This window comes from Ovis aries, chromosome 21 (assembly GCF_016772045.2).
Source record: "Ovis aries strain OAR_USU_Benz2616 breed Rambouillet chromosome 21, ARS-UI_Ramb_v3.0, whole genome shotgun sequence".
In the NCBI taxonomy this organism is placed as follows: Eukaryota; Metazoa; Chordata; class Mammalia; order Artiodactyla; family Bovidae; genus Ovis; species Ovis aries.
In genome coordinates this window covers 45,775,192-45,788,744 of record NC_056074.1, presented here as the reverse complement: position 1 = coordinate 45,788,744, position 13,553 = coordinate 45,775,192, and the positions used below count along the sequence as shown (strand labels likewise).

Genomic DNA, 13,553 nt, shown 5'->3' with positions numbered 1-13,553 from the left:
CACACACTGTTTATGATTCAAAAAGAGGGTCACTGTGCTTTGGGTTTAATGCGTAAATTTTGGTGAGGCACAGGCAGCAACCTTCCAACTCTGAGGGTCCTGGGGAAACTGCTCCGTCTGTTGTGAGGGGGTGGCAGGGGTGGGGGGACCTGGGATTCTTTCCCTAAAATTTAGATAACCCAGTTTGGGGCCAAGACATTTGTAGAACTCAGCAGATTATGTCCTGAACTCTAATGAAGCGGGGAACAGGGCTTTGGCAAGGGGGAGCCGGGACAGGGGCAGTAAGCTTGGGAGCCCCTGTCGACCAAAATTATGGGGACACAGGGAAAGAGTCCTCTTCTTTGGTAAAGATGCCTTAATGCCAAAAAAACACCGGGTTCATCCTGGGGAGTCAGCCTGAGCCCAGAACCTGGAGTTAATGTTTAAATTTTTCTGAATAGGGTTTGGCACTGTGTAACTCTGTAGAACCTGGGGGTGGGGGTGGGATGGGGGGGGGAATGTTAAATGAAGAGCCTGGGTGGGAGAAAACACTCAGTAAGTTTGGGGACCCAGGCCTTAGTGTAAACCTGGAAAAGCCAGTAGGGGCTTATGTGTTTTCAGGTCCCCAGAAATTAATGTCCAAAAACAAACAAACAAACAAAAAATCCTGTTACTTGGAGAAATGCTGAATGTATTGGGAGAGATCAGGGAGGAAACCTTAAATTTGAATAAGCCCAGAAAAAATAAAATAAAATAACGCCTGCCGTCAGCAGGAGCGGGGGATGCCGCTCGGTGGTCTGGGACCCTGGGGATGGAGAGCTTCGTTTGCGAGGCTGAGCTCCAAGCCAGGGAAGCACCGCGCCGCTGCGGATCCGCCGCCCCGGGGACTCGCGCGGAGCGGGGGCGCCCTCCCCGGGGATCGCGGCGCGGGTTGCACGCGGCGGCGGCGGCGGCTCCAGGGCAGCACGCGGGGCTCCCTGGGACGCCCGCCGCCCGGCGCGGCTGGCACGTCGCTTCTCCCGGTTTTGCCTCCTGGCCCCTGACAGCGCTTCCGTGCGGCAGCGCGTCGGGTGGAAGGGAGGCACCCCGGGGCGGCGGGGGAGCGCCGGGGCGCTGCTCCCTGGCGTTCCGGGGGCTCTGGGCTCCCTGCTCGGCTGCCTCCGAGGAGGCCCGCGGGCTCCCCGCCGCCGCTGCGCCCCACGCGCTCCGCTCTGCGAGCCTAGGCGAAGCCGCGGCCCGGCGACCGCCGCGGGCAGGCTCGTCCCCGGCTCGGTTTGGGGGGCCCCGGAGCACCCCCGGCGGCCGTCCCCGCTCGTCCCCGGCGCTCCGCGAGCGCCGTCCGGGCCTTCTCGGGCCCCTCGACGAAGGCGAACCCAATTTTGGTTTGATAACGCGGGAGAGTTGAAGCACTAGGGAAGAGGAAGAGAATGGGGGCGCGGGGGGGCGGGGGGAGACAGGAATGATGGTGGTGGGGGTCAGGGGTCTCCTTTCGTTTTCTCTAAGAGAACGTTCACCGCAAGCCTCCCTCTCCCGGCTGTGAAAGTCGAGTTCCTTAAGACAAACAAGAGGAGTACTGAACCCTACTCAGCCCCACCACACTGGTGGGAACCGGATCACCCCTTTGGAATTAGGCAGTGTTGCGGGTAGGGGGCGGCCACCCCCTGCGCATCTGTGGGTTGAGGGTGTTGCCAGCAAGGGGGTGCTGCTGGGGGCAGCAGGGTGATGGGGTCTCAGGGCCAGCAACCAGCCATCACCTGCCCCCACAAAGGGGCCCCAGCTAGAAAGGAGGCGCCTCAAACCCTGACCCTCTGGGGAGGCAGGGGTTAATGCCCTTGGACAGGTGTGCGGATTGTGCAGGGCTGAGGCAGCTCTTTCAGAGGAGTTTGGCAAGATGGGGAGGACCCCCCCACACACACCATGAAAAAAGCAGCCCACTTCCCACCCGGAGCCCAAGGCACGTGGGGAATGTTCCCCCTTCAAATTCCAGTCCACATCAATCACCCCGTGTCCATTCCAAGAACATCTGGCCTGTCCCCCCCCCCCATCACTGCCCCCGCTCCCTCCCCACCAGCCCTCTGCAGTCCCCAGGCCCTGGCGGTCAGGCCTGTGCCTATAGAAGGGAGGGCAAGGAGGGGGCCTCCCAGGGAAGCCTGGGAGGGTGGCTCCCCTGTATGTGGCAGTTGTCATTTGGGGATGAGGAGTGTTTTTAGTGTTTGTCTGCAGACCTCAGATCCCTGGGACCCCAGAGCGGATTTCAAGTCCTGGGTGAGGGTCTCCACTTTCCTCGCCCTGCTCCCGGCTCCCCACCTCTCCTCCAGGCCTGCTTCCCAGGCTGGGGACGGCAGAGGGGCCGGGGTAAGGCCTGTGCCAGTCAGCTTTCTGGGCATCTTCCTGCTGGTGGGGGGGAGCCCTTTGGGGACCCTTCCCTGCCTTCAGTCCTGAACAGGCGCCAGCCCTGGAGAAGCTGCGGCCCAGTGCTGGGAGACACGTGCCTGGACCTTGGAGGTAGGAAAGCTGAGGCCACCCTGGGGTGCTGGGCTGGCCTCGGGCCAGGAGGGGGCACAGAGGCACTTCCTCCTTGTGCAGGCCTGCAGGCTGAGCCCTCGCCTTATTTAGTCACAAGTGCGGCTAAAGGGGTAGGGTTGTTGGGGGCAGATCCTGGTCACCGTGGGGCTCAGAAAGGGCACTGGCCACCCCCAGCCCAGACCAGCCACCCAGGTCGCCCCAACTTCTAGTCCCCCACCGCAGTAGGAAGGGCACAGCCCTGGTATGTTGTGGGGCTGGGGGTTCCCCCAGCACAGGGCTTGGCTGGTGGAAACTTTGGCCCCAAGCACCATCACCTGCCCCTCCCTCCAGCTCTGCAGCAGCCCTGGTTTGCGCTGCACCCCACCCCCCACCCCCGCCAAGTGCCAGCCATATTCCAAGAGGACAGTCACCCCGAAGACTCAGACTCACCCCAGGAAGCCCAGCCCCGCACCCCGACCTGGCTCCAGGCTCCGGCTCTGCAGCGGCTCCCTGCTCCCGCTCGCCCTGCAGCCTGCCTTCCCTTTCCCCGCTTCCTTCCCCGGCTCTGGCTCCAAGCTGGCCGCTCCCCACCTCCCTGGGACCAAGCCCAGCATTTTACAAACCCGGCTCATTCTCCAGGAGTCCCCTGAGCGCCCCCTCCCTCAGCCCCCACAGGGTGCCCGGGCGCTGCCCGGGTGAAGACCCTGCCCTGGATGTCAGAGGGATGCGCCTGCTCCCAGCAGCAAGGCTGGAAGCCCGGGGACCCAGGCCCCAGCCAGACAGAAGGCCAGGACCCGACGGCAGCACCAGTCACCCAACGCCCCAGGCACCGCCAGCCCCTGACCGATGGACCAGCGTCGGCTGCAGGAGTGTGGGGCACCCGGCCCCCAAGCTGCAAGGACCCAGGCGTGACTGTGGTTGTACCAATTTATGTAGCGTCTGAACTAAGGACACCTTTGAAAAACATTCTCGGTTTCTCTCTCTCTTTCTTTCCGGTGGGCAAATCGGCCTGCAAGGGAGCACCTGCTGGGTCCCCCACAGCAAGCCCTGAAGAGTGACCTCTGTGGCTTTGGGGTCAGGACCGGGAACACAGCCCCCGCTCCTCCGCTTCCAGAGACCCTGGATCGAGCCCGCTCTGGGGCAGCTCAGCCTGTTGCCCCCACCCCGGCTCCATCCAGCGGTGTCAGAGGAGGCTCTGGCCGCCCCCCAGCCTTTCCACTGTCCCCCTCCGTTCCCCCAGCTGGTAGCCTCTGTCATTACCTCGCACAGTAACCAACCGCCCTGTGACTGTCCCCCTACTTTGACAGATGAGGACACAGAGAGGTCAAACCACCCGTGCGAGGCCCCACAGCAGCGGCCCAGGGCAGGGAGGGCCGGGTCTGGCATGCCCAGCTGAGCCCAGCTTCCCGGGGCCTCCCAGGATTCCCCCTCAACTTGCTGGAGATCTCTGCACGCTCCTTCCTCCAGCTCTGCCCTCACCCATCACCCTTGACTCTCCCCTGGGCTGCCTGCTCCCCCTTCCTCTGCCCTACCAGGAGTACACCTCTGAGGACCACTCTGCCCAGGCAGCAGGGGGCCTGCCCTGCCTGCAGCTGAGCCCCCAGGAGCTGACCACTGGAACCCAGATTCCTGCTGTGTCACCCTGATATGACCCTAGCCCCCTGGTGGCCCCACTCCTTGGGAAAGGGGTGATGGCCACAGGAGCTGCCCGAGGGGGCTCTGAGCCCTGGAGGATGGCAGGCCCCTGTCCAGAGCCTGTGGCGCTGACTAGGCATGCGGTCCTGCCTGGGAGCGTCAGGAGCACTCACCTCTGCGGGCTGGGGCCGTGGGCCTCAGTTCTGAGCAGGTGGGGATTGAGGGCCACGGGTCACAGCAGCTGACTTCCCGGGCTGGGGTTTCTGGCCTGCTGCAGGCTCTGGCCGGGGGGCAGCCTGGGCAAAGGGCTGACCTGGCCTGGGTGTGGGGCCCTGGGGCTGGGAGCTGAAGGCCGCCTCCTCGTCCTCAAGGTGAACAGTGACTCTTCGTCCCCTGGGGGAGAGAGGGGTGTTCTTAAGATGGTGTCTTAAAACAAATCCACACATGTGCACACACCCAGCCAGGGCCCTGGCCCCTGCCCCTCCACTGGCTGTCAGGTGGAGAGGCCCTCGGGTCACCTTGTCAGGTTTGGGTGACGGCTCCCCTGCCTGTCCCTCTGGCCGCCCAGCTCTGCCTTTTCTGAAGAAGGGAGGAAGAGAAGTGTCCACAGTTCCCCATAGCTGGACTTCCCCATGGGCAGGCCTGCAGAGGTGCCCACGGACCCGTCCATGGGACAGGCTGCCCCGCCCTGTGGCGGACTTCTGCCTGAGCTTGGGGGCTAGTGGCTGCACACACAGCCTGCCCCCTCTGCCCCAGCACATCCCCACCTTGAACGGAAGCGAGGAGGGAGCCAGACACACACAGCTCTGCCATGGGGAGGCAGCTGAGGGTGGGGGGAGACTGCTTCTCTGGGAAAGTGAACCCCTTCCCCACAAACGCCACACGGGGAGTCTGGGTGGAGGGGAGGCACACTCCACGCGCAAAACAAGAATGACCCAGGGCAGGGGAGGCTGGGGGGGGGGGGTGGCCCAGGGCAACCGGCACCCTGTCAGGAACGTTCCTCTTTAGATCCCGCTCTGGGGCCTCAAGGGGCAGCGCCCCTTCAACGTCCTTCTCACCATCCTTTCCAATTACATGGTGGGATTCTCTGGGGGAAGGGGTGGTGTAGGGAGTGAGGACAGAGGGAAGCTTTACTTTTTACGTGGTATGAAAATAACTCCCAAACCCAGGGCCTCAGCGCCCCTGCAGTGTCCTGCTTGTCTCTGGTTGGGATCCGGTAAGGCGGGTCGCAGCCAGAGGGAACCTCTCACACAGGAAAATTCTTTTACTTTTCCAACAGCAGCTGTGCCCTCAAGCTGAAGACAGTGGCCTTATGCTCCAGCCCACCCCTCCCATTTCGCCAGCTCAGAGAAGGAAAGTGTATTTTCCATGCAAAAGGCCCTGTGGCTCTGGGCAGCTGCCCTGAAGGGCTCCCTCCCCACCTGTCCTGTCTGCTCCAAAGTGGAAGCTCGCTGGAGTCCTCTGGCAGCGCAGGCCCTCCCGCTCCTGTTAACTGCCCCCAGCCCCCTACCCCTGGGCACTCAGAAGGCAGCCTTCTTACCACCTAGAGGGGACCGTGCCGGGGAGGGACGCCCAGGCGCCTGCGCCCTAATTGCCGCGTTGTTGCTGAAGCTCTCTGGGGTGGTGGATAAAGAGGACCGGGATGTCGCTGGTGCCCCAGGCTCTCTGCTGGAACTGCTGGGCGCGCTGGCTGGGCCAATAGTAGCAGTCGCTGCCAAGGCAGGGGGTGCTCAGACCCTCCAGCAGGCTTGACTGGGAGGCAGAGGAGGGGGATGAGACTGAGGCTGGAGAGACAGTGAAGGGCATTTTTAGAGCATGCATTGTAATGGCCCCCAGAAGAAGAGCCTCTCCACCACGGAGCACCTGCCCAAATGCCAGCGGAACCTAGAGTGTGCCCCTCACCTCATCCCCACCCCATGCCGTTCCCCAAGCCCCTCCAAATTTAGGTAGAATTGCGCCAACTTGGTGGTGCTGGGCCTGCTGGAGCAGCCGGCTCTGGCCCCTTCCCACGTGAAGGCATGGCGCATCAGAGGGTGGAGACTTGGCCCACCCTTAGCCTGGCAGAAAGGCGTTAGTGGGCATGGGCATTAGCCAGAAGTAGTCGCTGCCAGCTGGGAGGTGGGGCTCTGCGGAGGGGGATTGAGGGTGGGCGGGGCCTCCGTTGACTGACACCTGGCAATCACCGGGCAGGCCAGTGGGCGTGGCATGGGTAAAATGGGGGCGGGGCATCTTGGGGAAAAATCAGGGTTCGAGAACAGTCAGAAAAATCTTTCCTCAGGTGCTCCCAATGCAGCTGCAACACAGGGCGGCCAGGTTCGCCCTTCTTCCAGAGACAGGGGGCTCACCTGGGGGCTTTCTCTCTCCCCTGGTGGCGTCTGACGCCACCCCCTCCCCACCCCATAGGTGCGGTGCAAGACACCGAGGGTGCTGCAGCAAGCGGGAGATGGCAGGTGGCCAGCAACGCATCCTGTTCACAGGCACCCCTGGGAGGGATGACTGGGGTCCACGGCCTTCTGAGCTCGGCCAGAACCCCAGCTGAGCCTGGGACCCAGAAAAGTCAACAGCTGAGTGAAGGCCCACGCGGCCGGGACCAAGTCTCACTGGGAACTTAAACCTCCTCTCTGAGCCTTCAGGTGGAGCAGGAGGCAGAACCAAGGTGTCCTCGGAGGCGACGATGTGTGCGGCTCCCTGCAGATCGCGGTCCCCAGCCTCCCTGTGCCCCTGTGCCCCCGACTGCCAGGCTGTGCTGGCGCTTAACTCTCTCCTCTCCCTTCATCTTTCAAGCCCTCATCTGAACTTCCTTCTTAGCTGGAGTGATAGGTCATCTGCTGAGAGGACAGGGCTTTCAGTGGGGAAGAGAGTCAGACTTGGCTGGGGGAGTGGGGGGACTCAGATCTGGTGGGAGTGTCCTAAACAAGACACAAAAGTCCCAGAGCCATACCATCCTCTGGGAGGAGGGCAGGTGGGCGTTTCCCTGGGCTCTTGGGCAGATGAGGAACGCAATGGTACCAGAGGTCCTGAGTCAGGCCCAACGCACACAGAGGGGAGTCAGTGTGTGAAATACCCATTTTTTAGGGGTGAAGCAGTCACTTGCTCTTGCCACCCTGGCCCTGTCTGGGGACTCTATGGCTTAGAGTTTTCACAGCCTGTGCCACATGCCCCCGCCCCCTGGCATCTGCTGCAAGGTGCCCAGATGTCCCAAGGGAGCTGCTTGCAGATCCATATGGGAAGCCTTAGCTGGGGCTCCCCACGCCTAAGGTGGGGCCAGCGAGGGGAAAAGGCTGACCCCATGCCAGATACTGAGGCTGCATGCGAGGCCCACCAAAGGGGGAATCCTCGAATTGAGAAGGTGGGGGCTTCCCCGGTGGTCCAGGGGCTAAGACTTCACCTTCCAGTGCAGGGCTTGTGGGTTCAGTCCCTGGTCAGGGGAACTAAGACCCCATATGCCTCAAGGCCAAAAGACCAAAAGCATTAAGCAGAAGCAATATTGTAACAGATTCAATAAAGACAAAAAGGAAGCAAGAAGGTGGGCAGCTAAGGGGCTGAAAGGGGAGAAGCATCTCAAACCCACAGATCAAACTCCTGGAAATGTGGGAGTCCCCACCTCTAAACCAATGCACTGGGTCTGAGCCCTGCCCCTGGTCCAGACCTCTGTTTCTGGCACAGCCCCAGAGAGGACCACACCTATACAGGGCAGTTTTACTCCATCAGAACCTTGAACCCCAGAGTGTTCAAGCAGAGAAAGGGGCTCCGGGTGGGGAGGCCCCACGGGGGACTGACCAGAGCTTGGTGCCACTGAGGCAAGACTGGAGGCAAAGCGGCTATGAGGGTTGTGACCTTGAGCTTGACCTTCTATTTACCATCTATGGTGGGACCACAAGGCCTACGGGGAGACAGTGAAGTGGGATGGAAGAGGCACATTTGGGGTGCAGGGGACACCTCACGACATAAACTTCATTGCTCCACTGTCTCTTAGGCCTGGGAGGGGGCTACCCCGGCCTGGGGTTCTGGTCAGATCCTGTTTATGCAGGAGAGACTTGACAGGCTCTCAGAAATCAGTCCCTTCTGCAAGGTGCCTCCATTTGGCTGCTTAAGCGGCCTCATGCTGACACCTCGTGGCCACTTTTAGAATTACAGCGCATGCCCGAAAGGTCTTGAGGGGTGACTTGGGGCACCCTGGGAAGGGGGCTGGGGGGCAAACCAGTAACATTCTTCCCACAAGAGAGAGGCCCCCTGCACTGCTGGGGTTCAGGTGGGCCTTGCACCGTTGCACTCGGATCTGAGGCTTTCATCAGGGCCCCGCCCTGGCATTACAGAATCGATGGTGGAGGGAGGTCCTGAGGGTTCCCCAACCCCAAGGGTGTGGCAAGGTGGGTGACCCAAGCGGCTGAGCCCGGGACGCCTTCCTGAAACATCCACTGTGTTCTGGGAATTAGAGAAAACTGCACTGTGTTCATACCTGAATACAATCAGATAGATACAGATAGATATAAGATAGGTATCTGATACCCAGCCGGCCCCCAGCCGCCTCCTCAGGCAGGGTCCCCGAAACCAGCGCGGGGGCGGCAGTGGGGGGCTGACTCTGGCATCTGACTCCCGCTCCCTGAACTACCTTCCAAACCTGACCCAAGCCTGACACCTCGCGGCCACATCAAGAGATGCAACCACAGCCTTATTAGAAAGCACCTGGCTTTTCTAGAAATCGATATTGCCGGGAGGCTAACAGAGGAGCCGCTTCACCAAACCCAAGAGCCCCCATCCTGACATCCTAACATCACTAGGTGTCCCAAGAGCCCCGCACCGTCGGGAACCAGGTGACCTGGACACCTCCATGCAGGCGGCCGGAGAGGCCAGGGTGAGGCCGCCCTGGGCAAAAGAGCAGGAGGACCGGGGGAGGACGGGGTGGCAGGGGACCCAGAGGCTGCAGAGCGAACCTGTCGCCCCCAGGCATCCGTGTCCCTCTGACCTCACAGGCTGCCGTGCTGGTGCCTGGATGCCCATAGGTCGGCGCCCAGCCCAATCCACCTGCTGATACCTGTGTATCGTTGCTTATCATTACGCTGTCTCAGTGCGAAGGTACGTTTGCCCCGACTCCCCTGACCACACGGGCATTCTTTCCCGGGTGTCGGTAGCTGAGTCACTGCCAGGCTGGTCCTGGGACACCCGTCATCTCCTCCATCCCCTGCAGGTGAAACCTGCCACCTCAGAGGGCTCCGGAGTGTGGCGGGAGGGAGTCTGGCCCTGGCCTCTGAGCACACAGAAGTCTGGCCCAGGCACACAGGAGCCCCCGGCCCCCCTGGGACGCACTCTCCTTCCCCCAACCAGCCCTCCACCTCATTTCAAGACATGGGGGCCCTGCAGGCCCCCGAGCCCTGGGCCTCTTCCCTTGGGGGGCTGGTCCGCCTGGCAGCCGCACCCACGGGGCACCCTGGGAGCCCTGGAGCCGGCTCCTTTGCCGTGGAAAGTGCGTCAGCTGCCTCTTGCCTCTGCTGCGTAGAGGAGCAGTGGGCCTGCGGAGCCCTGAGGCCCAGAGAGAGGGAGAAACCTGCTGGAGACGCAGAGCCCGGAGTCCGGATGCCCTGTGTGGGCCGCCCACCCTGGGCCCGCCTCGCCCACACGCCCGGCCCACAGGCTCCAACACGGCACGTGCTGGGGCTGAGGAGGACGTCTGAGGCCATGGCCTGCTCCACTGGGCGGGGGCCGAGGATGCGATTCAGAGGGCCCGCTGTCGCCACGGCAACAGGCCTGGGGGCCCCTCACTCACACATGTCACCTCGCTGGACCCTCAGCCACAGCAGGGAGAATCTCCGTGGTTTCCCTTTTGATGGATGAGGAAACCAAGGCTCGGAGATGCTGAGTAACTGTACCCAAACCACGCAGTCAGAGCAAGGACTTAAGCCCAGCTTGCCTTGCTGACCAGCTCTCACCCTTCAGCCCTGCACTGGCCCGGAGTGGACCCTCCTGGCCTCAGCACGGTGAGGGCTTCTGGGGAGCTGGGGCACCCGCAGGACTTGGCCCCCTGTGTCCTCCAGACCTCAACCTGGCCGTCTTTGTGCCCAGACCTGGAGGATGGCGTCTCTGCATGAACACAGCTCCCAGCTGGAGCCAGGGAAGGCGGGACCAGCTGTGTTTGCCCCACGGCTATCCCTAGGTTTGGTCTGCACCCGCGGCAGTGAGAGCGAGCGTGGACTTGATCTTAAGGTCAAGGCGCCGGATGGGGACACGGGACACCTCCTTTAGGATGCCTCCCAGCCTGCCTGCTCTGCCTCCTCCGACCTGTGCGGCGGGAGGGCGGCACGCTGGACCTTCCGGTCTCCTGACTCTCTGCGAGCTCTTCCGCCACTGAGCCTGGCCTCTCTGCTTCTCTGTCCCCAAAGCAGGACCTGGGTCCAGGAAGCACCCCCAGCAGGCAGCCAAACACAGACCTGTCATCTAGGCCTCAAGGAGGAAGCCCGCCTTCCACCACCTCCCTCTCCCTGACACTGGAGGCCTTCCGTGGGCAGGTGAGCCAGAGACTCAGGTGGCGCTACAAAGGGTGGAGAAGGCTGGGGAGGCCATGAGGGCTGAGAGGGTCAAAGGAGACTGAGCGACCGCGGAGGACGAAGGGGAGCAGAGGAGGCTGAGACTCCATGGAGGACGAAGGGGGGCAGAGGAGGCTGAGACTCCATGGAGGACAAAGGGGGGCAGAGGAGGCTGAGACTCCATGGAGGACGAAGGGGGTCAGAGGAGGCTGAGAGACCGTGGATAGTGTAGGGGACCGGAGGAGGCTGAGGGGCCACGGAGGACCGCGGAGGGTCGGGAGGCCAGGGAGGCCCGGGCTGTGGACTCAGGGCCTTGGGCTCAGCTGGGCCCCCACCTTCCCTTCTTCCCTGCCCTATTCTGACTGCCCACCGAGCCTCCTATCGAGCCTGACCCCAGCTCAGGACCTGAGGCCCAGAGAGGGAAGGGGACTTCCAAGGTCCCGGGCAAGCGGGCCTCGGGTGTGGGGGGCAGGCAGGGTGCTCCGGGGGAGGCCGGGCTGGAATGGGGTCAAGCTCTGAAGTGAGGCCGGACTTTGAAGAAAGCCGTGTGCTTTGAGACACAGTGTGAACAGCCCTGGGCTGCACAGCCACCTGGGGATGCCGGCTCTGTTTTCTAAAAACACAGATGGGCTGGGAAGGGGGTCAGAGTGAGGCGGGCGGAATGCGCCCCTCCCGGCGCCGCGAGGTTCCGATGGCTCAGCAGCCTTGGCCTTGAGGGTTGTGGAGGGTGGGCCCGCCCGGGGCTCATGCGCTCTGGACCCCCGGGCTGGGGGCCTGGAGGCCCATCTTCGTCTCTGGCAAAGCACAGAGCTGGGCTCCACTGGGAGCGGATGACCCAGGGTCTGAGCATCTCTAGGTGAGGGGGGCCTCGGAGGCTGCACCCACCTCTACCCCAACCCTGAGGGCCCAAGGGTGGCCCCCAGATCCCATATCTCAGCCTTGCGCCTTGGAGGGTGGGCACTGTGTGGTGAGAATCCCAGGCCCAGCTTCTGGGGGCCGCATCGGGGACCCCTCCATGGGCTGCCTGGGTCAGATCCCGGACAGCAGCAGGTGGTAGAGAGCGGGGCATTTGAGCCTCTGCGGGGAGGGGCCAGGGGACCGCCCGGGGGGAGGTGAGCTGAGGACCTGAGGCGTAGGGGCTGGCGCTTGCCTGCGGAGGGGGCCGTGGGGAGGGGCCTCTGCCTCGCCACCCTGCGCTGAAGCCAGAAACCACAGCACCGAGGGAGGGGCAGGCGGGTGCCCACCCCCACCGCTTATCTGTTGGCTCTCTCCACAGCTCCCGGACCCCTGGCCACCCCCTGCCCCCAACATCCTCTCTGGAACTGGCCTCTCTCTGCTCCCAGCACTGGGCAGCAGACGGACCTGGACACGAGAAAGAACCCTGACCCAGCTGGACCCCCGCCTGTGGCCTCCTGGGCCCCGGTTCCTATCCTCAAAGCCCCCGTCTCGCGTGAGCCTCTGGCTCCAGGGGTCGAGGTGGCTACGAGTAGAGCAAGGGATGCTTTGACGGCGACAACCACCCCCTTGCCCCCAGCCTCAATTCCCCCAGGCCCGGGAGACTCTCAGCAGAGGCTGGGTTTGTTCAGCCGCGAAGAGGGCAGAGGGGGAGTTCACCCCCACAGCCTCCCGGTCCAGGTCTGATTCTGCAGCCAGAGGGTCAGACTCTCCTGGAGACATAGTCCAGAATGCTGGGGACCTGGCACCTTGTCCAGCTGCTCTCCCAGAGAGCCTGGGCTCTAGAGGGGTGGCTTGAGCAGGTGGGGTGAGGCTTCGGGCACCGTCTCTCCTTCCTAAGCTTTGCGGCCTCCAGAGCCCCCGGGAGCCAGCCTGCTGGGCATCCCGCACAGCCCCTGCGTGCCTGCCCTTGGTCATGTAGGCAGCGGGGGCAACAGACCCCTGCAGAGGGCACACCGCTGGGACTGGCGCCCAGCGCAAAGGAAGTGCCGCAAAAGTGAGGCTTTGGTGCCCTCTGCTGGTTCTACCTGCAAATTACCGCTCTGACTGCCCGCCTGGTGTGCACAGGGACCCACCCTCCCAGGGTCAAGGGGGCTCCAAGGTGAGGACTCCCAGTCTAGCTGGACACAGACTCTGCTGGGGGCTCAGCCTGGGCTCTGCACGGGGCCTTCTGGAGGACCTCAAGCCACCATATCCTGGTCTTTCTCCCTCTTCCCGGCCTGGCCCTCAGTAGGCACTGGGGCCCTCAAGGGCAGGGGCCCACCCCAGCATCCTAGCGTCCACCGGGGAATACAAGACAGAAAATATGTGCTGCCACCCGGAGAAGGCAGACATGGCCAGCTGTAGGTGCCAGGTCTCTTGTGCCAGGCACGGACACAATCTGGGGTCTAGCCTGGAGGCAGCCACCCCAGCAAACGTCCTTAGTGGGTGGACAACAGGGGGCCTGACTCCAGCCTCCAGGTCCCCACCAGGAGCACAGGAGGAGCAGCCCCAGCCCCGCCGTGCATGGACAGTGCAATGCGGAACAGACACACGGGGGAGTGAACCAGACGTGTGCGGGGGGCCGCACTCGGTCCTTGGACCCCCCGTGGCCATGCCAGGGTGACACACAGGGCTGGACACGGCGGGCGGCCACCGTCAGCCCCCGGGCCAGTGAGGCCCAGCTCCCAAGGGCAGCCCAGGTCGGGCCGCCAGTTCCCAGAAGGGGCGGAGCCGGGGCCTGGGTGGGTGGCAGAGCCAAGGTCCGTGGGCCGGGCTGCCGCGGGGGGCGTGCAGGCTCCGGGAAGCAGGGGTGTCTGGGGTTCAGCGGTCAAGGGGCACCGCACAGGAGATACAGCCTGACCTTGTCCTGGCCCCAGGGGCCCAGGTGGCCACCCTGCCTCTGGGACCTTGTCCCTGCCAGGGGTGTGGAGGGCCTCCAGCCCTCCTGCTCAAAACCACATCACCCAGGCCCAGGGG

At 63.3% G+C, this 13,553-nt stretch overlaps 1 protein-coding gene across 1 annotated transcript in view; it reads right to left on the bottom strand.

Moving 5' to 3' along the window:
- The window catches only part of IGF2 (insulin like growth factor 2), a 28,007-nt gene that overhangs the window by 14,018 nt on the left and 436 nt on the right, over nucleotides 1-13,553 (bottom strand). Inside the window, 1 exon segment of the mRNA NM_001009311.1 lies at nucleotides 4,293-4,512. The gene's annotated coding sequence lies outside the window, so the exon portion shown is untranslated.